This window comes from Apium graveolens, chromosome 9 (genome assembly GCF_009905375.1).
Source record: "Apium graveolens cultivar Ventura chromosome 9, ASM990537v1, whole genome shotgun sequence".
In the NCBI taxonomy this organism is placed as follows: domain Eukaryota; kingdom Viridiplantae; phylum Streptophyta; class Magnoliopsida; order Apiales; family Apiaceae; genus Apium; species Apium graveolens.
In genome coordinates, this window is record NC_133655.1 from 51,228,707 (window position 1) to 51,256,465 (window position 27,759).

Below are 27,759 nucleotides of genomic sequence, written 5' to 3' on the forward strand. Positions count from 1 at the left end.
CTGGTTCCAATAGGATAGAGGTGTTAAAATATAAAGAAAGTGATCATCAGCTCAAGATATAACAGGGTATCAAGCTTTTAGGGTAAGGATAGGGTTATCAAACAATCATGAATGAATTTAAGAAATGATTGGCTTTTAGGTATCAAGATAAAGTTTCTATCGAGGTTATTTCAAGAGTTGAATCAAAGCATCAGGGTGCAATATCAAGATTTCTCAGGGATCAATAGCATGATAATCAAAAGGATCAATAAGGTATTATAACAAATCTCTATTTTATCATGGCATTAAACTATCATGAAAGACTTTTGAACTACTTGCAATACGTACTCGAGGGTTCATGGCATCTCTATGTAACTCAAAGATAAACAAAAGATACGCTTGATTTAAATATATCAAAATGACTCAGGATAATTGCATCGATATATATATGAACTGTTTACAGTAAATACGAAGGTCAAGTTGAATCACTTGCCTTGAGATAGACTGGTCTGGTCTGACTGGTAGGAGCAACAACTGGAGCTTCACTCGACTTTTATGGCAAGTTTTCCCTCGTCTCGAGATCCTACATAAATAATAATAATCCTCATTATAATATATTCTTACCATCTTAACCTATTTACAACCCGAAATTAAACATGGATGGTACTTAGGCCTATACGCACTTAATTCATATCCACCATTATATTTTCAAATGTACACACGTAGCCACATAATCACATATCGTATATTAATACCAAATAACATCATATACACCATAATGCCACACTAGGCTTGGATGATCTCGACTCACCACTTAAGTCACTTGGTCACTAACTAAACAAAGTCTTCAAATTTGGGCTTCCTAACTCAATGTGCCTTTCCTAAATTATCCAAAACCTATTGACCCTCATTGTGCCTTTTTCTCTACTGACCTTATACTATCTTACAACTATGGTGGTTGACCTAATACTCACTTCTAAGTGTTCTAAAACTATGTGATAAGTGAAAGTGCTCACTAGTGCAAATTTCAGAATGGTAACTAAGGTTTCTTGAGTGCATTAGACACTCTTAAACTACAAGTTTTTCTTCAAAATTTTTACACAAGACTCTCCTGACCTAAGGGCATCTCACAAGCTTGATGTGGCTCAAAGGCCTGGCTTGGGCCTTCTTGGGCCTAAGCTAAAAGTCCAAGGTTCCCCTGTTTTTCTGGGCAGAAAATGCCCTGACTTGAATTAACTTGTGACACATGGTTCTAGCTCATATCCTATGAACTATGGTTGGAAAAACTTCTCTGACATACCCTCTAACTAAGGCCCAATTGGGCCTAATGAGAGCCTACCCATGACATGGCCAAATCTCCCTATTTCTAAGTTGCAACAAAACTGTCCCCTGCTGGACAGGTTTTGTTATTCTACTTGTGCACCTAACCAAATGACATGCAAACCTCCAACCAACTCCTAAAACCTATTATATACTCCCCATACTAACTTCTGGTAGCTTGGGCCTCAAAGTGCACATCAATGACATGGTCAAAACTCACTCTAAATCTCAGGGTATTAAACTGATTTTTCTGCAGAAACTATAACTCTCATTTTTCCAAGGTTTTGACTTGACAACTCAACTAACAAAAACTCAATACTTAAACCAAGACTTATACATGGTAATCTACTGAACTAACTCCTTTATTCTCAAAATAACATTGGGTGAGATCATCCATGCCTAAAAACAACAACATGCAACTAAATATATAACATGCAACTCATGGAAAGCACATAACAAGATTTCGGCTAGGCATAAAGTTTTAAATGCTTGCAAAATCGACTTGCACCTAATACTCATCCTTAATAATCATGAAATATAACTTCTTTTAAGTATTAATAAGAAATTTATCATTAAAACAATCTATTTTAAGCACACATATTTCGAATTTTATAGATAACAACATGACTACATGATTTCGAAAAGAATAGCATGCAAAACATGGTTGATCATCATTTTAATGTCTTAAAACTAGCATGCATGGCTAAACATAAATTTATAATGAGATTTCAGTAGCATGCAAAGGATTTTAAAGCATGATATCTCCATAAAACACTTAGTTAGCACATATACATAATATATCTCATAGAGAGCTCTTGAATTCACAAGAATCAAGAGTTTCTCTTTGGAGATCACACAAAACTACACATGCAACCATGAAACTTCATCTTCCAAATCACAAAACTCTTGGGAAGTATATAAAATAAATGTAGGTGAAAGAATTACACTAGGGAAGATGAGAAATGGAATGAAAAATGGAAGGGAGTGGGGGAAATGGGGTTCGGCCGAGAGCAAAAAGGGAGGGAGGGGAAGAGAGAAATTTTTGTGGTGTGTTGGAGTGTGAAATGATGAATGACTTCTCTCCACTTTGATTTGTTTGTTTTATGCTATTTGGTTGACAAGTAATGAGTGGAAGTGAGAACTTACAAAAATGTCCCTTGGCTAAAGTTAGGCCATTTTGCATGCAAGGCTAAGGTAGTAATTTGGTAATAATCAAATGAGTTAGTGGGGTTGGAAAAGTCTTATTTGCCCTTTGAGAGAATAGAAAGAGAGTTTGCATGCAAGGTTATTCATGTAATTTGATAATTATAACAAATAAAATTTGTAAAGATTTATTTTTATAAAATAAAATACAAGTTCAAAAATTATAAAATTTATACCATAAAATAACTTGGATTTTTAGAGACTTTATAAAATCATTTTCAAAATTTGTGATCAAAATGCCTTTTAAAAGAAGATTTTTCCAAAGCTTAGAATATTCCTTATAAATCAAAAATAAAGAAATTAAATAAACTCTTGCTTTGAAAAATCATATACTATCCAAAGCAAATTTATAATGCAGAAATTTTCACTCACACAAACGTACAATCATTGAATATATTTTCATTTGACTTAATATTATACCAAATTCACAAATAATATTACATAAAATGCCGGTCGTAACAGGAAATATGGATCTTGGCTCACTAGAAAAGATATAGAATATATTCTTTCCGAATTAATAGTTAGGGCTCTTGATTTGATAAAAATAGTGGGAGATATATATTGTGAATATATATATGAATAATCACTTGAACATAATTTAATGATCATCTATAGACTAAGTCATTTTATGCACTTTAATATTGTAGATATCAATTGACAAATAACATAAATAACTTCTCTATGTAATAGTCCTTGCGAAGGACAAGCTAACATGAAATAATTTCCTCAATTGACATGAGAACTTGAGGAATGTCCTCAGGTTCAAGGATGTCACTCGAACCCCTCCCTTATTTCTTCTAGGTGAGAATGAAACATGTGTTGAACAAAATGCTTACCCGAAGCAAATTTATTATGCAACTGATGTTTCATGTCTCATACTTGTAATTATGAGTGCTGAGTGTGACGCCCTCCGAACCCGGGTCAGAAGTTTGAAGCTCACAACACACACACCACAATATATAAACCTGTATATAAAATATTATATGCATTGACCCTTCTTTACACAACTACAAATCGCAATAGGTTAAAGTATAAAAACAAGCCAAAACTGTAACTTTTATTACATCGTATCAAATCTCAACTAGTTCAACTTACAATTGATAATGATATCGTTCTTACAATCTTGCATAACTCATCTACAATATAAAGCTCCTGCTAGCTTGATCCAACTTAACCTGAAATCCTAGCTCGCACACTGGACTGGGGATCCTCGTTACCAACAATTTCCTTTTCAACTTTTGAAAACATAAAAAGGTTTGCAAGAGCGAGCTAGCCAGCTCAGCAAGTCATAATAGTAATAGCTAAGGTTAAACAATTACCAATTGAAATTTATTTTAGAAGAATCAAGTTTCTGAATAAGTAATGATTAGAATTGGATATTCACTTTTTATTTTAAAAACCAAGGTTAGGCTGCTGATTAGTCACGCACTAACCTCGAGCAAGGCTCCCAGCTTTACTCTATATACTGGATCCAAGGCCCACATTGGCCTATTATGACCACGAATCTGGTTCCATATTTAAAAATAATCCAATTTTAGAATAACAATATGATAAACAATGTAATTCAATAAGCTGAATCATAAACAACATTTATCTTGAAGCATAGGGTAATTCACAATACCATGAAGGTATAATAAGGAATTCAAAAAGATTGACTTTCAATCAAGGAAAGAATCAGAAAGTAGAAGACCAAGGGTTCAAGGGTTACAAGGATTGGTCATCCATTAAACAAGGCAAAAGGGTTGGTATGTCAAGTAATTCAATATCAGAAATTAGTATGTGGTAGATATATATTTGTGGAGTAGTATTGTATATATCTGCCTCGTATCTGAGAATTCAACAATCAATGGTTTATGAAGAATAAGGCTTATGGCTCAAGATCAATAAGAATCAGGGTTCAAGGTTAAATATTTTAGATTGCTTGTAATATAAAACATGATTTATTTTGAATACTAGCAACATGTTATGAGAAAGTTCAGAAATATTTGTAATATATCTCAAGGAAAGGTTAAGAAGGACTTGCCTTATCACAGATGATTTCCAACTTTACTTGTACTCATCTAACCGTTTTACTCATCAATCACTTTCCTTTTCTTTCTATGCCTTGCTTTTGCTTATCGATCACTTGCCTTTTCTTTCTACGCTTCGATTCTATTTATAGATCACCAGTTTCCCTTTTTTATGCCTCGCTGACTCTGCTAGACATCACAAGTATCTTTTAATATTCAATCTCATACTATTCTAATCATCACATAGACGTCATAAGCTTTTATCTACCCTTCGTTTTCCCCAAATTCGATTTACGGATTTAAAGTTATGACCAAAACAGTCAAACAATAACCACATAGGCATATAACACATCAATCAGATAGCACGTAGCACATAGCATGCAAGATGTTCAATACAAATAATTTTTCAAAGAAGATTCGGGGTTAAAATGATTTTCCAGGTATTTAATACGAATTTTTGTATATTTTTCAGAATTAAAACGGGACTCCGAATCATTTTATAATTAAATAATAGGGTTCGAACACCCGAATCTGACTTTTAAAATAATTTTATAATAATTGTCGAGCCTTGAAAATAATTTAAAATAATATTTTAAAGCTCGAAACTATTTTCGGAATTTTTAAATCCAAATAAATAATCAAATCTAATTAAATAATCAATTAAAATTAATTAATAACTAATTAAGTTAATTAATCAATTAATATTTAAATTAATTGACTAATTAAATAATTAATTATCAAATAAAATTAATTAATTAAATAATTAAGATTTATTTTTGAATTAAAAATAATTTTCAGAATTAAAATAATAATTTTTTGGGATTTTAAAAAATTAAAACTGATTTTCTGAAAATAAATTAAATAGAAATATAATTTCTGAAAATAATTAAAATAGGAATCCAATTTTTGTAAATTTTTAAAATTAGAATACTGAATTTGCAACTTTTGAAAACAATTGGGGGTTAAACTGTAATTTCCCCCCTCCAATTGTCTTCTCCGGTTGCCGCCGGCCAGTCGCCATTAACGGTGACTGGAGATTTTCCGGCCACCCTGTAACCAGCCCAGAACGACACCAGATTTACAGGAATTGATGTCAAGGCTTCTAGAACCACATCTGCAGCGACAAATCGGTTGAACAATCAATGAATAAGCCGAAAATTCAACCGGAAAAATACGCCGCTGTTACATTCGATTTTCTGATGAGCCCTTTCCCGATATCGTTTGTTCATTCCACTAGTACCATTCGATTCATCTTTGGACGATCTATAATTCTGTGAAATCAATTTCAAACAATAACCCTAAACACAGAAATACCCAATTTCCAATTAAGAACATTCAACCTATGAACCCTAATTTTTATTATTCAGAATCAAACATCAATTTCCATATGTTATTGAACTCGGTTTTTGACATATAATATACCAAATTGACCAGAAAAATATTATCTACATGAAGGAATCATCAAATCACATCAATATCATCAAGAACAAATTTTCATAATTTAATCTATCATTAATTCGAAATATAAGGAAAATACCTTGATTCCTGCATAAAAACGAATGATTGATTATGAAAGTACTTTTCGAGAGCTTCGATTTGATATATGGCACGCCCGAATCGGAGTTCGACAACTCCCTCGTTCGCAGGTTTGATTATCAAGAGCGCGACATGAATTTGACGTTTTCTATGTATTTTTTATATTTTTACTGATCGATTATGATTATACGAATAAAATGAAATAATAAAAGGGCTATATATATTTATGGATTATTGGTTCATGTTGGATCGTTTTGGATCGATAAATTAGTTACTTAGCCGCTAAGTAACTGCAAAAATGATCCAATTTGATGCCCGTATTGGATTATTATCCAAACCGGGCTTCTTATAAAATACTTTATATGAAAATAACGTAATAGTATCCTGTCTTTCGAGAATACGGGTTTTGTTACTTTACCGAAATGATTATCGTATCGAAAATCTTGCGTCGGGCCACGCACGGGTCAAACCGTAATCCAGATCGAAAAAGTCAAAATAGGGAAAATATCTGGAATTATCATATTAGGTTATGAAAGAGTTTTCGGAAGAGTTTTGGGTTGTAAAAACGCAAAAACGGTTGAAGTTGGACGATTCCCGGCTCTATAAAATAATTTTCTAATTATTCAAAAATTTATTAATAAATTCATAAATCAATACAAAATCATATAATAGTCCAAAAATTACCAGAAAAATACCGTAATTATCTATATTTTATTCTGGTCATAATAAAATTAACATACTTATATTTTACCATATATAAGCATCCACATATCCAAATGAATCATCAGATAATTCACCAAAAATCACATAATAATCATATAATAATTATTTATTGATAAAAATAGTTACACGCAATATTTCGGATATTACATCCTTCCCCCCTTAAAAGGATTATGTCCTCAGAATCACACTAAGGATCATATACTGATTTATTAAAGTATCTCACTTTCATTTTCTCAGGTTGATCCCTCAACCTTACAACTTTTCATCAACTTTTATTCACAACATCATTCATTACTTAACGGCCTTTTGCTGACATCATACTCTATCTGTTGCTTATATAACTCAACTCAAGTCTCCATTTTATATATAATGGAGCTAAATTACTCTTCCTGAGTATACATATATAAACACCTTATGAATCTGCTAAACATGTGATAAGTGGCATTTTATACCACTTAAAACGTCTTATAATGGTTTGAATTGATGTATTGAAGTCATATATTTTGTGTATTTGATGCGTTTTTCTAGTATTTTTGCATTTCAGGGTATAACTTGCGTATGTAGGAAGAATTCATCAGAAATAAGCCTAGGGAAGTGCTGGGCATTGGTTGTGGAAAGTTGGGGGTAGAACGCAGCAAAATCAGGAGTAGAATTCAGAATTTTCCAGAAGGTGCTTGGGCGCCCGCTCAGGATGCTGGGTGGCCGCTTGGGAGCTTGGGCACCCGCTCAGGAATCTAGGGCGGCCGCTCAGGGATGATAATTTTAATACTGAATTTTATAATCCTTATTCTGATGGACTTCTGAGACGGCTGGTTCTTGTGGGCTTCTATATAAGTAGTTCTCAGAGACGTTTCACAGAAGGGTGGTATCAAGCAAGGAGCAAGTAGAGAAGGAAGAAGACCATTTTAGCACATCACAATGAAGAAGAGGAAACATACGTTTTCTTATGATTCTTTTATTCGTTATATCAGTGGATGCTAGTTTTTTTTACTTTGAACCTTATTACTCTTGTGACGTACTCTGGTTTTATTAGTTTATATTGTGTGCTATTATCATGTTTTCATATGAACCCATGGTGACGATGAGTTTTATTATGGGCTAATCGTGATCATGGGGTCATAACGGATTTACTATGGATTTCTTTAGTTAGTTGTTTAATACCTTAGTGTGTGATGATTGTATGATATCTAGAATAGGTTGCGCTTATTCGTCTTATGTGCGTCGCGAACATATAAGATAGTCTGTTAATATCCTGTGAAGCGACGGTGGATCTCGAGGTTTAGAACTTTCCATGCTAGCATAGGTTCATGTATGTGTATGCACGATTAATGGGTAACTCTAACCGTTTTACTTGCCCTGTGTAATCATAAAGAATAACTTGTGCTTAAATCGTTATGTTGTCAAATTCTGTAGACATATAGGGTCTCAACATAATTGATGCCTATTCAACTTCTATCTTAATTGTGGATGTTTGGTAGAATGGTATTTGTACAATGAAAGTTGGCTTTTATCAGTTTCGTGTTGTTCGATTAATATCATCACCGTTACATGCTAAGGGTAATAACGATAACTATTAAAGGAAGTAGTAATGAAGTTATGATCTCATGTGTGTTTAATATTGTTAATTCAAGTGTCAATTAAGTGTTTAATTCTCATAGTTAATTATAGTTAATAATTAGTTAATCAAATCTAAGTGTTATTGTCTTGATATTGATAAGTAATCATACATTGGTGAGTAAGTGTTAATTGAACATAATTAGTCTGAGTCTATATGGGAATGAACTAGAATTTATTCTATATTACTTGCGAACGCGTATACTTGTGTGAATTATTAGCGCGTGTTTTGTGCCTAACAATATGTGGCGGTGAAGCCAACTTACTTACACTTATCCTGACTATTTTACTGTCTCAAAAGGACCAGCATAATGCATACTAATTATCTTTTCTTACTAGTTCTAGTAATTCGTGTTCATGAACTGTTAGATATATTTGTGATGTCATGTCTAATCTGATTTGTTTAGTTTCAGAACTTAGTATCAGAACTTAACTGGAAATTAGAACTTACTGAAGACAGGAAGTTATTAGAACTTAAGGCGTCAGAACTTATATTAGGACTTAAGTGCGGGTACACTTCAGATAAGGAAAGCAGCTGATTTACAGGAGAGGATATTGATTAAACAAGTAAAGATATGCATGAAAAATTGGACAACTATAGGACTACAGTAGATAATCTCTGATTGATGTATTTTAGGAAACAGAATCATTATCATATCAATTAGTAGTTATCTTGTAACTATGTAATATATAAATACAGATTAGGGTTTACACTATAAGTGTTATCATTCACGAGAATATTATTCATTGTAACCCTAGCAGCTCTTAGTGATATCTTACATCACTGAGAGAGTAGATTAAACCTACTGTAACAGAGTTTGATATATTGAATAAACTTGTTTTCTGTTACATACTTGTGTTCATAATCGAATTGATTGTAGATACTATATTCAATCCCCTTCTATAGTATCATTGAGGCCTAACAAGTAGTATCAGAGCCTTTATGTTAACACACATACAATTAAGATCCAAACAAACAATCAATCATGTCTGAACAAGAAAAATACCAGATCCTCAAGAACCTGCAAAGATTCAACCCATTCAAAACACTAGTAGATATGAAACCATCAGGGTTCCTATGCTCAGGGTGTCTGAGTACCCTATATGGAGTGTGAAGATGGCCATGTTTCTGGAGGCTATAGATCCAAAATATTTAGACATAATTTATGATGGCCCACACAAGCCCACAAAGTTTTTTGTTGCAGTTGAGAATGAGCCACAGAGGATGATTCCCAAAGAAAAGAGAGAATTCACCAATGAAGACATCTCTTCATTAGGAAAGGATGCAAAGGTAAGACGCTTCATAGTGTACTTGACAATGTCATGTCAAACAGGGTGATTGCATGCAAGACTGCAAAAGAAATCTGGGATGCATTGGAAGTGAGATGTCAAGGAACCAATGTCATCAAAAGAACAGGAAGACAATACTCACACAGGAGTATGAGCACTTTGACTCAAAATCTGATGAGTCACTAACTGAGACATATGACAGATTCATAGAGCTGTTGAATGATCCGTCACTAGTGGATAAGAAATATGATACAGAAGATTCAAATCTGAAATTCGTACTAGCTCTTCCTGAAAAGTGGGATTTGAAAGCTACTACAATAAGAGACAACTATGAACTTGCTGATATGTCTCTTGATGAAATTTATGGGATGCTCAAGACTCATGAACTTGATATGGAGCAAAGAAAAAAGAGGCATGGAGGAAAGTCTAAGACAGTTGCTTTAAAGCCTGAAGAAAATCCAATTGTCTCTAGGAAGGCAAAAGAAAAGGCTCTAATCATACAGTCTGATTCAGAGTCATTAGATTCTGATGATGATGATTCAGAACTTGAAAATTTATCTGAAGTGGATGTTAATGCAGAGATGATGCAACTGTGTGCTCTTATGGTGAAGGGTATCACAAAGATAGCCTACAAGAAATTCAGAAAGGATAAGAACTTTTCCAGGAAAGGTGGAAGTTCTGACAAGAAAGGGTTCAGAAAGACTGAAGGCAAAGGAGGAAAGTCTGACAGATGAGACAACTCAAATGTCAAATGCTACAATTATGGTGAAAGAGGCCACATCTCTCCTGATTGCAAGAAAGGAAAAGGTGATAAAGGCCAGACACTTATCACAAAGAAGAAAAACTGGGCAGACACTTCAGAATCTGAAGAAGAGGTGAACTATGCCTTAATGGCAAATGCTGATAGCAGTTCTGATGCTGCTAAACTAGAGGTACCTCTATCATCTCTTGCTTTTGATACAGAAGATATTACTGAGTTGAGATTATTTTTGAAAAATATTTATATTAGCTATAAAGATCAGACTTTAGAGAATGAAAGATTAAAATCTGAAAATCTAAAGTACAAAAACAGAAATAGCTATCTAGAAGAAGAGTTAGTCAAGATGAACACTATTCAGACAGAGAGAGATAATGTTGTGTATGTTAAGAATGAATTGCTTAAACAGAATGATTATCTATAAACTGAATTAGAAAAAGAAAGAGAAATCATCAGGACTTGGACTAACTCAGGCAAAACAACTCAGAATATTCTAAGTAGTGGAAACTGGAAAGAGGGGTTAGGTTATAAAGATGATAAAAGTGAGAAAGGGACTTTGCCAACTAAGCCAATTGCTATCAAACAGATTGTAAAGCCAAAGATAAATCCTGTTAAATTTGGTGCAAAAACTATTATGTCTGATTCTGAAGAGATGAAAGACTCTAAAACAGAAGTCAAAGAAAAGTCAACTTTTGACAAATCAAAACAGGATAAACCAGCTTTAGTGAACATTAGCTTAATGACAAAGAAGCAACTTAAGTATAAGCTGAAAGAGATTAAAAATGTGAACAAGGTAAAGGAAGCTAGGAAAAATAGGAATGGAAAGAAAGGTGTGAATAAAAGTTGTTATGGATCAAAAACTAAGGTATAATAATTGCTGTATTTATTACTAGGGAACGTGAGCTTCGAGGCTCGATTTGACTGCTTTTATGTTTCGTGACTTGATCTGCCTTAACAAGATGCCTACGTACCTTGCTGATTGCCAATGATCAGTCAAAAAATGTAGTTCTAATTTGTGGAGTGAGGCCCCATATATAGATATTGGGAGTCCTTGAATTGGACTTGGGTTAGGAGACTTGGTGGTCAAGTTTCAGAATTAGAATGGACTTTGGAGTCCTAAGAAGTAGGAAGCTGATTCCTTATCCCACCAGGTTCCTTGAAGGCCAATCTAGAAGGATTTATTTCTCCACTAGGACTTATCTTATCAGCAGACTTATCCCTTATTAATTAATTATGAAATTATTTAATATTCAGGGTTTTGGGCCTTCTCAAATGGGCCTAGATGTTGGCCCAATTCTGATTTGATTAATGCAACACTAATTACATACCCATGCCTTATTTTCTTCCCTATCATTTGCCCCCCAACTTTTAGGAAACAATGACTAGGTTTCGCAGAAGTTAAGTTCATTCGTTCCCTTACAGGGTATCATTTTTTGCGTAAAGTGTGGAGCGACCTACACATTGACAATGATTTGCTTTAACCCCTATTATTTAGGAATTACCATAATTTCCAGGAATTTCCCCTGAATTTTTGGGATTTTTCCTTAATTTCCAGGAATCCTTCCCTTAATTTCTAGGATTTTCCTTAATTTTCAGGAATTCTTCCCTTGATTTTGGGATTTTTGCTTAATTTGCAGGAATTCTTCCCTTAATTTTGGGATTTTTCCTTAATTTTCAGGAATTCTTCCCTCAATTCTGGGATTTTTCCTTAATTTCTAGGAATTCTTCCCTTAATTCTGGGATTTCCCCTTAATTTCCAGGATTTTTTCCTCATTTCCTAAAAATATTAATATTTTTCAGAAAATATTTAGGGAATTTCCTTTAATTTATGGATTTATTCCTTATTTTCTGAGAATATTCATATTTTCCAGAAAATATTCAAGGAATTTCCTTTAATTTCTGTAATTTTTCAGGATTTTCCATCTTTTTCTTCTTTTTCTTTTTTTTTATATCTGGTTCGACCAGGAATCCTGTTCGACCAGGATCCTGGTCGAATTATCCTCCTGGTTGCCCAGGTCGAAGCTCTTTCGAGCAGAATCCATTCGAGCAGGAATCCTGGTCGAATTTCGGCCAGGATTTTCACCCAATTTTGTTTTTTTTTAAATCCTCCCCTTTTCGACCAGGAATTTTCGGTCAGGATGTATATTTTGACCGAATTATACCCCTTTTGTTAGCCCTAGTCGAAGCTCTTTCGACCTCAATCATTTCGACCAGAAATCATACAGACATTCTGGTCGAATTGGGTCAGATTCTGGTCGAATTATCCCCCTTTTTTAGCCTTGGTTGAAGGTATTTTCGATCTCATCCATTCGACCAGAATTCATATAAGAATCCAGATCGAATAGGATCAGGATTTTATATATTTTCATAAGTAATTTCTTAGGCCCCTAAGTTTTCTGGGCTTATTTTGGGCCAACTCTTTACTGGGCTTCTTTTAACGGGCCTCTCTTTTTTTATGTTGGATCATGCTGGGCTTTTTCAACTGGACTTTGGTTCAAGGGCCAAATTCAATCTCTGTTAAACATTTTGGGCTTCAGACCTGGGCCTTTTCTGGACCTTTATTCTGCAGGGCCTTCAAGGGTTTGGGCCCTTATATGGGCTTATTTTATCTTGATCCTGGGTCCAGACAATTTGGGTTGGTCCTTTAAATCTTTATACATTTATGTTCATACTCTAATCAGCCTTATCCTGGAATTTCCAGACCTTGGGCCTTTTGTTGGGCCAATCTTTATGGGCTTCACAACCCAAGTTCCAGAATGTTCTAGAATGCCCTTAATTCTTCTAAATTTATTATATATATAATTTAATATATATATTTTCCCTCCTCTGGATCTTTCTGGAATGTTCCAAATTTGGGCCTAATGGGCTTTTTACAGGCCCATTTACTGGACAACAGTGGCTATAAAAGGGGGGGGAGTGAGGTGAAGTCTCATACTTCATTTTCACATTTCTCACTTCCACTCTCCAAAATTTTCCTCCTCTATACTCTCCTCTCAACACTTCTCCTCCTCTAGTGATTTTCCGGCCACCAGCCTTTTTTCAAGTTTCCAAGGTTCCAAGGTTCCTCCATCAATGGGTGATAAGAACTCCGAGAGCGGCCAAGATAGCCCCAACTTTGAAACGTGGTAAGGATGTCGAAATCCGCTCTTCTTACATGTCTTTATTAGATATGGTTAATACTAGGGGGACGAATATCCTTCAACTGCACATCTTGACTCTTTCAATCATTGCAACACATGGCACAATATAGATTACGATAAGTTAAATGCATGTTATAACGTTCGTCCTCCTCTTAGGCTAGTTCTAGTTGCCGGTGGTGATCGTACTTGCCACTGGAAACCCGATATTCTTTTTGTTCACACAGATGCCCTTGATGTTGGGCTTAGGTTTCCTTTTCAATATCCCTTCATTCCTCACCTCTTAGCTGATTAGAAAATTAACCCCTGTCAGCTTCCTCCAAACGCCTGGAGGAACATTTTATGTTTTATGGTTTGTTGTCTTAAGGGAGGTTTTCCCTTATCTATAGCTGTTTTTAGGAAAATTTTCCAATGTTATAATAGTTCTTCGAGTATTTTTGGTTGGGTCTATATTAAACAAAAGTCCAAGTGTAAGCACATTTTTAACAGTGCCTCCATTCCTGACAATAACCAACATTGGAGGAATAGTTTTGTCGGGCTAAGGTGGGAGAATGGTGACTGGGGCACCCTCTTCAGATCTTCCTTTGGGAAGGTTAGTGATGGTAGCCTCAAATCCATTTAACTAACCCCCGAGGAAACTATCATTTATGATGAGCTTACTCGGGATGATGGTGCCACCACTAGCTGGACCCTTTTAGAGGAGTTTTCTCTTATTCACGTGGGGCTATCCTCCGTTTCTCAGCAGGGTATTTTTCTTCCCTTCTCGTTTTTACTTTCTTTCATGCATTATTGACACCACTTATTTTGTTTTTCTCTTGTTTTGCAGCTGCTAAGGAAATCAACGAGGATAATGTGCCTCTCGTTGAGGAGACTGCAAGGATGAAGAAGGCTCTCATTGTGGGTCTGGATACTCGAGGAAAGGCTACGGAGCCTAGCTTCTTACGAAAGCACAAGGAGCCCATGGTGGAGGTTCCAGCTGAGGGAGCTGAAACCCATAGTGCCCCTATCACTGCTGCTGCTCCTGTCTCTGTTACTATGGGCGCCTTTCAGCCTCTTTGGGGATTCCGCCGAGGGGATGCCGTGGTTGGATCCACAAAGCACGCTTGGGATTGGTCTTACCACGGTATAACCCCCAAGGACTTTACTGATATGGTTGCTAACCCCGACCTGGAGAGGATAAAACTCATGGGAGCTCATTCCCTGTCCTCGGTATGACCCATCCTTGAAATTTTTCTTTTTTTTAGCATTTTCTTGCCTTATTATATCTTCATTTATTATTTCGTTTTAGTCTAACGCCTACTTCCAAGGCGCTGTAAGGCAAGCTAAATCATGGAAGAGGGCTTCTGACAAAGCTGACAATGCCCTCAGGAAGCAGCAGAAGAAGTATGCTGCTTTAGAGCGAAAGCTGAAGCGCAAGGAGGAGGAGCTCGGAGAGTCTAACGCTGAGCTGGTTGTGCTAAGGGCCGAGAAGGATAAGGCGATTGACAACTACTTGGACTCGGAGGAGTTTACCCAGTTCTTGAGGGTGAGGGACGACTCAGTGTTCCCTGGGTTTTTTAGGACTGGTTGGACACGGCCCTTGGGACCGTGAACGAGGCTTGCCCTGATATTAACCCAGCAGACTACGTATATCCTGACGACGAGGCTTTGCTACAGAGGTTCTGCACCCAAGTGGTTGTCTTAGATCGTATCCCTCAGGACCCGCTTCTTCCTCCCCCCGAGTCCTCTTCTAGGCCCGCCACAGATGATAGCTCTTCCTCTTCCGGGACTACTGAGACTTCTAGCGAGAGCGGGGAAGATGATGATATAGATGCTGAGGGCACCTCTGCTCCTTAGAGCTTTTCTAGCCCTGCATGGCTTATTTATTTTATCTTGTCTTTGAGAGTTAGCTTATCAGACTTTGTATTATTTATATGAACCTGTTTTATTTATCGAACTTTATGCTTTCATCTCATGCACTTAGTTTACTTGTCTTGTTACTGGAATTCAAACATATTTCGAAAACTTTCTGAATTTCACAAAATGTTGGGATTCATCCCTTACACAAGTCTTAATAAACCTCAAAATAAAACTAAAACATGTAAATCCTAAGCAAGCAAAGCTTCAAGGTGCTTTTCAACCTTCTTCTCATCTTGACAAGTGAGAATCATGCTCAACCAATTTACAAATAGTAAATCTTCAGGTTTTATGCATGTCGAGTCCTCGGGACTTCAAAACCATCCATTGTCTCAAGCTTGTAGGTTCCTCTACCCTGAACACTTTTGACCTTGTATGGCCCTTCCCAATTTGGGGCAAGTTTCCCTTTCTGCCCTACACCAGAAGCTTCTACCTTCCTCAGGACTAAGTCACCCTGTTTGAAAAACCTTTCCTTAACCCTTAGGTTATAGTAGAATAAAGCCTTTTTATGATATTCCACTATCTTCGCTTGTGCCTCATATCGTACTTCGTCGATTAGATCCAGGGATAACCTTTGCCCTTCCTCATTTTCCTCGGCGTTGAAAGCTTGAATCCTGGGAGAGGAATGCGATATTTCTACAGGAACAACCGCTTCTGCCCCATATGCTAACATGAAGGGAGTCGCTCCAGTCGTGACTCTACAGGTAGTCCTATAGGCCCATAGTATTGGGAGTATTTCATCCACCCAATTATTCCTCGACTTCTCGATCCTCTTCTATAGTCCATCCAGGATTATTCGATTCGCAACTTCTGCTTGCGCATTGGCTTGCAAGTGAGCCACAGAGGTAAATCATAATTCAATTTCATTCTCCTCACAATACTTCTTGAATTTCTCATTGTTGAACTGTGTTCCATTGTCAGTGACTAGAATGCAGGGAATTCCATACCGGCACATGATATTTTCCCACAGGAATTGTGCAACCTTCTTAGTTGTGAGTTTGGCCAAAGGCTTGGCTTCAATCCACTTAGTAAAATAATCAATAACTACAATCAGGAATTTCCTTTGTGTCGTGGCCACAAGGAAAGACCCAAGTATATCCATTCCCCACATAGCAAATGGGATGGGTGAGTTGATGGAGGTCAGCATCTCGGGGGGTTGTCTAACGACAGGTGCATGCTTCTGACAACGGTCACACTTCTTTACATACTCTTTGGCATCAGCCATCATTTCTGGACAATAGAAGCCTAAACGGGTTATCTTATGAGCTAGTGCTCTTCCCCCCAAGTTTTGTCCATAGATACCTTCATGCACTTCTTCAAGAGCCAAGCGTGCCTCATCAGGCCTGAGATATCTTAAGTAAGGAACTACATAAGATCTTTTGTACAAAATCCCATCTATCAAGGAGTATCTTAGTGCTCGAACAACCAACGTTTGTGCTTCAGTAGCATCATTTGGCAACCAACCAGTTTGAATATGGGTCTTAATAGGATCTATCCATGACGTCCCTAGACCTATAGGATCTACAAGCTTAACATCAATGTTCCGTGTCTTCAGAATGTGGAAGTATACACTTCCTGAACTTTCCTCTATCTCAGATGAAGCAAATTTTGATAATGCATCTGCCTTAGCATTTTCCTCCCTTGGAATGTGCTCAACATGGCATTCATCGAATTGTGTCATCACAACCCTTACTAGGAGGACATACTTAGCCATCGTACCATTCCTGCCTCAAACTCTCCCTTTACCTGGGATATGACCAGCTTTGAGTCTCCACAGACCTTGAAGTTCTTGACTCTAAGTGTCCCTGCTAAGCCAAGGCCAACTATCAGAGCTTCATATTCTGCCTCATTATTTGTGGTCGGGTAGTCTGAATTCATAGCATATTCAATTAAGAACCCATCGGGGCTTTGTAAAACCAAACCCGCTCCACTTGAATTTGTTTTTGATGCTCCATCAAAATAGAGAACCCAATATTCCTTCTCCTTATCATCCTTTTCTTTGTCCCCCTTATCAACTTCCTTGTCTTGAGGTATGGTATCTTCCTGCCCCCCGACTTCTTGGTTGGGTATGGTACATTCCACCACGAAGTCAGGCAATGCCTGGTCTTTTATTGCCGTTCGTGGCTTATACTTGATGTCAAATTCTCCCAGCTCTATTTCCCACTTGATCAACTTCCCACTAGCCTTGGGACTATGAATGATATTTCTCAGGGGCTGATTTGTTAGCACCTCAATTTGATGAGCCTGAAAGTAAGGACGTAACTTTCTTGAAGCCATTACCAAGGCTAAAGCAAACTTCTCAATAGTTGAATAATTCAACTCAGCTCCATGCAGAATTTTGCTGACATAGTATACGGGTTTCTGGATTTTCAGTTCCTCCTTAACCAATACAGCGCTCAAGGAACTCTCTGAAATGGCCAAGTACAAGTATAAGACTTCATTCAAAGCTGGCTTGGCTAACAACGGGGCCTGAGCCATATATTTCTTTAATTCCTCGAATGCATTCTGGCTTTCCTCACTCTATACAAAATCCTTAACCTTCTTTAAAGACTTGAAGAACGACAAGCACTTGTCTCCAGACTTTGAGATGAATCGTCCCAATGCAGCAACTCTTCTAGTGAGCTTTTGAACATCTTTAATAGTTTTTGGGGGCTCCATGTCCAGGATTGCCTTAATTTTATCGGGATTAGCCTCGATTCCTCTCTTGGAGACCATCAATTCTAAAAAATTTCCAGATCCTACTCCGAAAGCACACTTTGTAGGATTTAACATCATGTGGTACCTCAGGACCTCGAAAGCTTCCCTTAAATGAGTTATATGGTCAGTCTTCACTAGACTCTTGACTAACATGTCATCAACATAAACTTCCATGGTCTTGCCAATAAGATCCTTAAAAATTTTATTTACCAACCTTTGATAGGTGGCTCTTGCATTCTTGAGACCAAATGCCATAAGAAGATAACAATAAACACCAAAGTCAGTGATGAATGATACCTTTGGGATGTCATCCTTGTGCATCTTGATCTGATTGTATCCACTAAATCCATCCATGAAGCTCAGCATCTCATGTCCAGCAATGGCATCTATCAAAGTATCTATCCTTGGCAACGGGAAGCAGTCCTTAGGGCATGCGTCATTCAAATCAGTGAAGTCCACACACATCCTCCATTTTCCATTGGCCTTCTTCACCATTACAGGGTTTGCTAACCATTCTGGAAATTGTATCTCCTCGATGAAACCATCATCTAAGAGCTTCTCTACTTCCTTTTTTATAGCTTCTTGCCTCTCTGGAGCTAAACTTCTTTTCTTTTGCTTCACTGTCTTCTGATTTGGATCCACATTCAGCTTGTGGGTAATCAGTTTCGGGTCTATACCTGGCATATCAGCTGCTGACCATGCAAACACATCACTATTTTCTTGCAAAAATTTCACCAACTTCCCTCTAAGGGGCTCCTCTAGTGTGGCTCCAACGAAAGTCACCTTCTCAGGATCCTCGGGAGCTAAAGGAATCGGAACCAAGTCTTCTGCTGGCTTCCCTCTTTTCTCATTATTCTCTCGAATATCCAGATTTTCAATAAGTAGAACCCGCCCCCCGACTCCATCTGCCCTTAGTAAGGCCACATAATAACTTCTAGCCATTTTTTGATCTCCCCTCTCTTCTCCAATCCCATTCCGGGTGGGAAACTTCATAACTGAATGGTAGGAAGAAGGGACTGCCTTGAAAGCGTGTATCCCCGTTCTTCCCATGATAGCATTATAAGTTGAACTAGCCTTCACTACCACAAAGTCCAACATCTGTGTTGCTTGCCTTGGTTCCTGACCAATGGTTGTTGGCAACTTAATTATTCCTTCCACGGGGCACTCCACTCCCGCAAATCCATATATCGACATGTCGGTTGGGGTCAATTGGGAGTCATTATAACCCATCCTTAAAAAGGTGTCATGGAGCAAGATATCCACCGAAGCACCATTATCCATGGGGACTCTCTTGACCGGGTTGTTTCTTATTATTGGTGTTATGACCAGCGGATTGTCATGAGGAAATTTCACACCCTCTGGGTCAGAATCATCAAATGCCATTGTTACTCCTGTCCTGGCCCTCTTTGGGGCTTCCCCAATAATATGCATAACCTATATGGTATATGCTTTCCTGGAGTTCCTGGATAACCCGACAGCAGTTTGTCCTCCAAAAAATATGTTTATCACTGGCCCTCGAGGTCGCGGTCCTCCAAAGATTGCATTTATAACCGGTCCCCTAGGCTGGGAAATCTGCCCCTGATCGTCTTGGTCCCTCCTGCGATCTTCAAACTTCTTTCTCCCATTGTTATTCCTATCTCTTCCTTCGCCAGTGTACTTGTTCAATCTTCCTTTCCGAATGAGGAATTCTATTTCATCTTTCAGTTGTCTATACTCATCGGTGTCATGAGCAACATCCTTATGAAATCTACAATATTTGCTCTTGTCGAGCTTGGCAGGATCTGCCTTCAAGGGTTTAGGCCAACGAATATCTTGATCTTTCTCGATTTCCATCAAGATTTGGCTTCTAGGAGCATTCATCTTAGTGTATTCAGTGAACTTTTGCCCAGGTCCTCCCTTCATTGGGGTTGAATCAGGGTTTTGCTCAGTTATGGGATACTTGTCCTTATCAATATATTCCAGATCAGTTTTTTGCTTCTTGCCTCCAGTGGGCTCGTTACTTACTACTATCTTCCTCATGCTCTCTTCCATCTTGATGTACATCCCGTCCCTATCTTGGAGCTACAACATGCTTTCAGGAGGGCGCTTGGCCAAGGACATCTTGAAGAAGTCATCTCTAGTTCCCTGTTGCAGTGCTATCATGGCTACCTTATCATCAAGGTTCGGGACTTTTAAAGCTTCCTTCGTGAAACGATTCAGGTAGTCTCTCAAGGATTTCTTCGCTCCCTGCACAATGCTCATTAGGGATGCCGAACTTTTCTCATGCACTCTCCCGGTGATGAACTGCTTAATAAAAGCCTGACTTAATTCTCTGAAGGACCCAATAGAGTTCGGGGGAAAATGACTATACCATCTTTGAGCCATACCCGACAGGGTTTGAGGAAAGGCCCGACACTTAATAGCGTCATTCACGGGCTGCAACAATAGTGCATTGAAGAATGTCCTGACATGATTAACAGGATCTCCCGTGCCATCATAAGCTTTGATAGTGGGCATCTTGAACTTCCTTGAGATATGGGTATTCATTATCTCTTCAGTGAATGGTGGAGTAGGATCATCAGGATCTCCAAGGGGAAGAAGATTGCTTGGATCAGCTCTTGGGACTACAGCCCCTCTTTGTGATGGACCATCCAGGTCTATGATTGGAGGAGGATTTCTCCCCTTGGTGGTAATGGGGTCTGGGAGCTTGGTGCGCCTCTAAGTCACACTTCAAACTTTGAATCTCAACCTCATGGGCCTTGATTCTCTCCCGCACTTCTTGGGGATTCACCCCTCGGGTGCTCCCAGGATGTTGGTTACCATCAACCATCGGTTCTTTGCCAACACGTCTTCTTCTTGGGGCCACCTCATCATCTGAAGATTCAGAGTCTCTCTCAGTGTATGGACCAGAAAATTCCTGATCCTCTGGGATAGGGGCCAAACCTTGTATGTAGGGGGTGTTCACCCTCGTGCTTCACCCCGTCTAGCATGTCCACTTCCTCCAACCTCGGGGTAAAGGGGCATCCCATAAGGGGGGTTAGTAGTCACAATAGTTGAATACTCATACCTAACGGGTCAAGAATTCACAGGTGTATGTAGCTGCTGAAGTTGGGAATTCGTCCCTTGAGCAGCCGAGGGAATCATTCCTTGTGGCTTAGGTTCAATTGCCCCTACCTGGGCTTCTCCTTGGGTGGTGGCATATGTTGAATGTTGAGGTACCTCCACGGTTGACGAAATCGCTTGGGTTGTCCCCGCGGGTTTTCCTCCTTCAAGGGCGATGCTTGTTCCCCATGTTCTCATCGTGGTTGTTGTTGTGCTTTCCCACAGACGGCGCCAAATGTTATGGATCAAAAACTAATGTATACTAATTGTTGTATTTATTACTAGGGAATGTGAGCTTCGAGGCTCGATTTGACTGCTCTTATGTTTCGTGACTCGATCTGCCTTAACAAGATGCCTACGTACCTTGCTGATTGCCGATGATCAGTCAAAAAATGTAGTTCTAATTTGTGGGGTGAGGCCCCTTATATAGATATTAGGAGTCCTTGAATTGGACTTGGGTTAGGAGATTTGGCGGTCAAGTTTCAGAATTAGAATGTACTTTGGAGTCCTAAGAAGTAGGAAGCTGAATCCTTATCCCACCAGGTTCCTTGGAGGCCAATCTACACGGATTTATTTCTCCACTAGGACTTATCTTATCAGCTGACTTATCCTTTATTAATTAATTACGAAATTAATTAATATTCAGGGTTTCGGGCCTTCTCAAATGGGCCTAGCTGTTGGCCCAATTCTGATTTGATTAATGCAACATTAATTACATACCCAGGCCTTATTTTCTTCCCTATCAAAAGTAATAATTATATGCCTGTTCCTAATGCTCCTAGAAACAAATGCTATAACTGTGGAAACTCTAACCATCTTGATTCTTTTTGCAGGAAAAATAAAAACTTTAACTCTTTACCTCCTAAATCAGGAGTTAAGAGTCAGTCTGTTAGGCTTAAACCACAAAATCCTTGTTTTCATTGTGATAGTTTATGGCATTCTATTTATACTTGTAAGGAATATCATAGTCTGTACTATGATTATTATGAAATAAAACCTTCTTTAAAGAAAGTTAGTGTAATTCCTTCTAGTGTAAATTCTGATGCAAAGTCTGATATAAAGTCTGATAAAAAGCATGTTAGCATAAACTCTGAAACTAAATCCGCTGCAAATGCTAACAAACTTAACAAGGCCAAACGATCCAAGCAAGTTTGGGTCCTTAAAACTAATCAATAGTGGTGTTTGTGATTGCAGAGCAACAGAAAAAACATCCTGGTTCTGGACAGTGGATGTTCAGGACATATGACTGGAAATAAAGCCCTGCTATCAGACTTTATGGAGAAAGCTGGCCCGGGAGTTTCTTATGGAGATGGCAACATGGGAAAGACTCTTGGATATGGCAATATCAATCTTGGGAATGTCATAATTGAAACAGTAGCTCTTGTCTCAGGACTTAAACATAATCTGCTAAGTGTGAGTCAAATATGTGATAGAGGTTATCATGTGGATTTCTTTGAAGAACACTGTGAAGTTGTAAGTAATTCTACAGGCAAAGTGGTTCTGAAAGGTTACAGACATGGTAACATATATGAAGCCAGACTTTCAACAAATTCTGATGGTTCTGCAATCTGTCTGTTAAGCAGAGCATCAATTGAAGAAAGCTGGAATTAGCACAAGAGACTCTCTCATTTAAATTTCAACAACATAAATGAGCTAGTAAAGAAAGATCTTGTGAGAGGACTGCCAAAATCAATACTTGCTCCTGATGGTCTTTCTGACTCATGTCAAAAGGAAAAATAAAGAAAATCTTCATTCAAGAGCAAAATTGAATCCTCAATTATTGAGCCTTATCACTTACTGCATGTTGATCTATTTGGTCCAGTCAATGTCATGTCTATTGCAAAGAAGAAATATGCTATGGTTATAGTGGATGAGTTCAGAAGATACACTTGGGTGTATTTTTTGCACAAGAAGAATAAAACTGCATCTACTCTAACTGATCATGTCAAACAGCTGGATAAGTTAGTCAAAAATTCTGTTAAAATAATAAGAAGTGATAATGGCACTGAGTTCACGAATTCAATCATGGAAGAGTTCTGCAAAGAGCAAGGAATAAAGCACGAATTTTCTGCACATGGAACTCCACAGCAGAATGGAGTTGTAGAAAGAAAGAACAAGACTCTTATTGAAGTTGCACTAACTATGCTTGATGAAGCAAAACTACCAACCTATTTTTGGGCTAAAGCTGTGCAGACTACTTGTTTTACACAAAATGCTACACTCATAAACAAGCATGGAAAAATACCATATGAGATGGTGTCTGAAATACTTTCATGTATTTGGATGCAAGTATTTTGTTCTTAAGACTCATCCTAAACAACTGTCAATATTTGATCTAAAAGCTGATGAAGGAATTTTTGTTGGATATCCACTTTCCACAAAAGCCTTCAGAGTCTACAATTTAAGAACAAGGGTTGTCATGGAATCTATCAATGTATTTTTTGATGATAAAAAGATTACTAGAATTGAAGATTTCAATGATCATGATCAACTGAGATTTGAAAATGAAGATGTAAATTCTGATTCTGTAAATTCTGATGACCTAAATCCTGATCCTGTAAGTTCTGATGGGTTAAATTCTGATGACATTGAAACTAAAGTAACTGCTCCAAAGGGAAATGCACCAGTTCAGGGGAGCAAGCTGATGATCATACCACATCTCAAGACTCTTAAGAAGCATCAGATCCAGTCACTGGCTCTTCAAGTTCCGATTCATCAAGTTCTGATGAGCCAAATTCTGACAATTCTGGAAACTCTGATTCTTCAATTCCTGAAGGATCCAACTCAAATTCTGAAAATTCAGAGAGCATAACTTCAAGGGGAGCATCAGAAAATGCTGATGGAGACATCATGGATCATGGGGGAGGATCCGGTTCTAGAGATCAACTTTCATCTGCAAGAAAGTGGACTAAATCACACACACCTGACTTAATAATTGGAGATCCTGAAGCAGGTGTCAGAACTAGAACAACAACAACAAATGAATGTCTCTATCATTCCTTTCTATCTCAGACTAAACCAAAGAAAATGGAAGAAGCTCTTCAAGATGCTGATTGGATGCAAGCAATGCAGGAAGAGTTAAATGAATTTGAAAGAAATAAAGTCTAGTCCCTAGTGCCAAGACCAAATAACAGATCCATTATTGGCAAAAAATGGGTGTTCAGAAACAAAACTGACAGTGATGGCATAATTACAAGAAACAAAGCAAGGCTGGTTGCTAAAGATTACTCTCAACATGAGGGTATTGATTATGATGAAACATATGCTCCAGTTGCTAGATTGGAAGCCATAAGAATTTTTTTAGCTTATGTTGCTCACAAGAAGTTTAAAGTCTTTCAAATGGATGTAAAGAGTGCATTTCTCAATGGAGAATTAGAGTAAGAGGTATATGTTGAACAACCTCCAGGATTTGTAGATCCAAAATTTCCTAATCATGTCTACAAACTTCATAAAGCACTCTATGACCTAAAGCAAGTTCCAAGAGCATGGTATGAAACTATGGCACAATTTCTTCTGGAAAGTGGATTTACCAGAGGAACAATTGATAAAACTCTGTTCTATATCAACCATGGCAAGGACTTACTTTTAGTCCAAATTTATGTTGATGATATCATTTTTGGTTCTACACATGCCAAACTCTGTGAAAAGTTTTCAAAGCTAATGCAGTCAAGATATCAAATGAGTATGATGTGAGAACTTAGCTATGTTATGGGATTTCAAGTCAAGCAAACTGAAGAAGGTACTTTCATAAATCAATCCAAGTACACCAGAAATTTACTCAAGAAATTTGGAATGCAAGACGGTTCAACTGCATCAACTCCCATGGCCATTGCCACCAAGTTAGATAAAGATACTGGAGCATCAGTAGATATTACTAACTACAGAGGTATGATTGGCTCTTTACTCTATTTAACTACAAGTAGACCAGATATCATGTATGCTACCTGTCTTTGTGTAAGATTTCAGGCTGATCCAAGAGAACCTCATCTAATAGCTGTGAAAAGAATTTTCAAGTACCTCAAGGGTACAGCTGATCTAGGATTGTGGTATCCTAGGAAATCAGATTTTAAGCTAATAGGTTACTCAGATGTAGATTTTGCAGGATGCAAAATAGACATGAAAAGCACTAGTGGAAGCTGCCAATTTCTTGGAGGCAGATTGGTTTCTTGGTTTAGCAAGAAATAGAAATCAATTTCCACATCAACTGCAGAAGCAGAATATATTGCTGCAAGAAGCTATTGTGCACATATTTTTTGGATGAAGAATCAGTTACTGGACTATGGGTTAGAATTTTCCAAAATACCTATTTACTGTGATAATCAAAGTGCTATTGCTATGACAGGAAATCCAGTTCAACACTCAATGACAAAGCACATCAGCATTAGGTACCATTTCATAAGGGAACATGTGATGGAAGGTACAGTGGAATTACATTTTGTTCCAACAGATCAACAACTAGCAGATATCTTCACAAAACCACTATGTGAAGCTACTTTTACAAGACTGGTAAATGAACTTGGAATGGTTTCAGGTTCTTTCTCAAAATATGTTTAGTTTTTGTTCTCGTACATCAGACTTTATGATCAGTGTTTACATATTTTCTTATCTCAATGTAATTTATGCTTAAATTATAACATATTAAACACTGCTTATTATCTGATGTGATTCTATAAACTCTGAAAGTGTTTTGAATGTTCTGTGACTATTCAATCCAATGAGGATTATTGTGTTAGATGCTGACTTAGTAGTCTTTAAAAAACTATGTATCCCATGTTTGAATTAGTTATTTATGTGGAAATCAATAACACAAGCAAATTTTGATTTTGATCTTAGTCAAATTTACTTCCTGTATCTTATTACTAAGTCACAAACTAGGTTATTGCTTCTTATCCGTCAAATTCTGATGTCAGTAAATCTTAAGGATGAACTACATGCTTCATAAGCCTCACTTATCTGAAGAAAATAAAAGAAAAGAAAAATTGAAATCAGGTACTCCTTTGAGATCTAGAGTAAATATGTGAAAGGGAAGATCCAAGTGCATTGCTGGTATTAAGTAATATGCATTAAAAAAGCAAATTAATTTTTCTTGGTGACTTTTCACATTCTCTAATTACAGGAGAAATATTTTGATAATAACTAAAATTCTGATGGCAGTTGTAACTCATTTACACTGAGAAGCCATTGTCAAAAGAATTTCAAAAGATGCATAAAATAAGAACAAACAATTGAGGTGGATTCTTGCATAACTTTATTCTATAGTAGACTTTCAGATGTGAAGACGCCATCCTTGCAACTCTTCTCCTTCAATCGCTCAATTCTTTCCTTCAACTCCTGTTGCATTTGTAAATTGTGAACAAATTGACAAAAGTAGCGGAGTGGTTATAAAGCTTCAATATTACAACAAGAATCAAGTACACAAAAAATAAACAATCTCAGGTGACAATTACCATCATGAAATAAACAAGCATTTTTATATCCTGTATTGCCTATCATTTTGCTATGTGTTTCTTCGAAAGTCTTGAATGTATTGATATAAAGAACAAAATTTTGAAGTTGTCACACTACAAGTTTTGTGTAAACGGATGAAAGAAAAGTGTGCATGTTATCTGAACAACCATTTTTTAAGGTTAAGAATCGTCTTAGTGTAGCTACGATTAGTCACACTATTCATTTGAAATTGGAGCATGCACATATTGTCAAGATTTTAAGCATTTTTCTTAGTTATGCCTTATTTCTAAGATATACTGAAGTTTATCAGACTTTAATCTTTATCTGATCATTTGCACATACACACACTATCACTCCATATGAATGATGAAAATTACCGTGGTGATTAAGTTGTTTCTGATAAACAATTAAGTATTATTTGCATAAATTCTGAGGACAAGTTTTGATTATATTCTGATGATTAAACTCTGAAGAAACCAGTCAGTATTTGTGTGAAGAAACACAGAAACAGTCATTCACTTTTTGAGTACAGAAGCCATGTTCTGATGACCGTTAAATTTTGATAATGGTCAAGTTCTGATGCAAATCCTGATGCTTACGTGTCACATTTTAATTGGTTGATTCATTATTAGTTTTTACTGTAACGGTCGTTTTATCAGAAAATAATTAAGTGAGATAAAAATAGTGATAATCATTTGGTTACTGGGTTGCGTGTTTGTTTTGGTAACCGCATGTGAGCAATAATTACTGCACATTTACCGTGCCCACTAATAATGTTATGACTGTTTACATGCTGACAGGTGTCAAATGACGATTCTGCTTCAGAAATTAGCCGGTGTAATTAGTGGAAAGAATATACATATGAGAGATAAAATATTTTACAATCTTTTACCAACTTTCTTACTCTTTTCTAATCTCTCTTATTTTCTCTCAGTCTCTATTATTCTCTAAAGCTATTTTCTCACAGGCATTTTATCAAACACTCTATACACACACAACTTTTCACTTAATTTTCACAGAAATGGCACCTAAGGATCTTATCTATGATGGAGCCAAGTTTGTCCCCAAC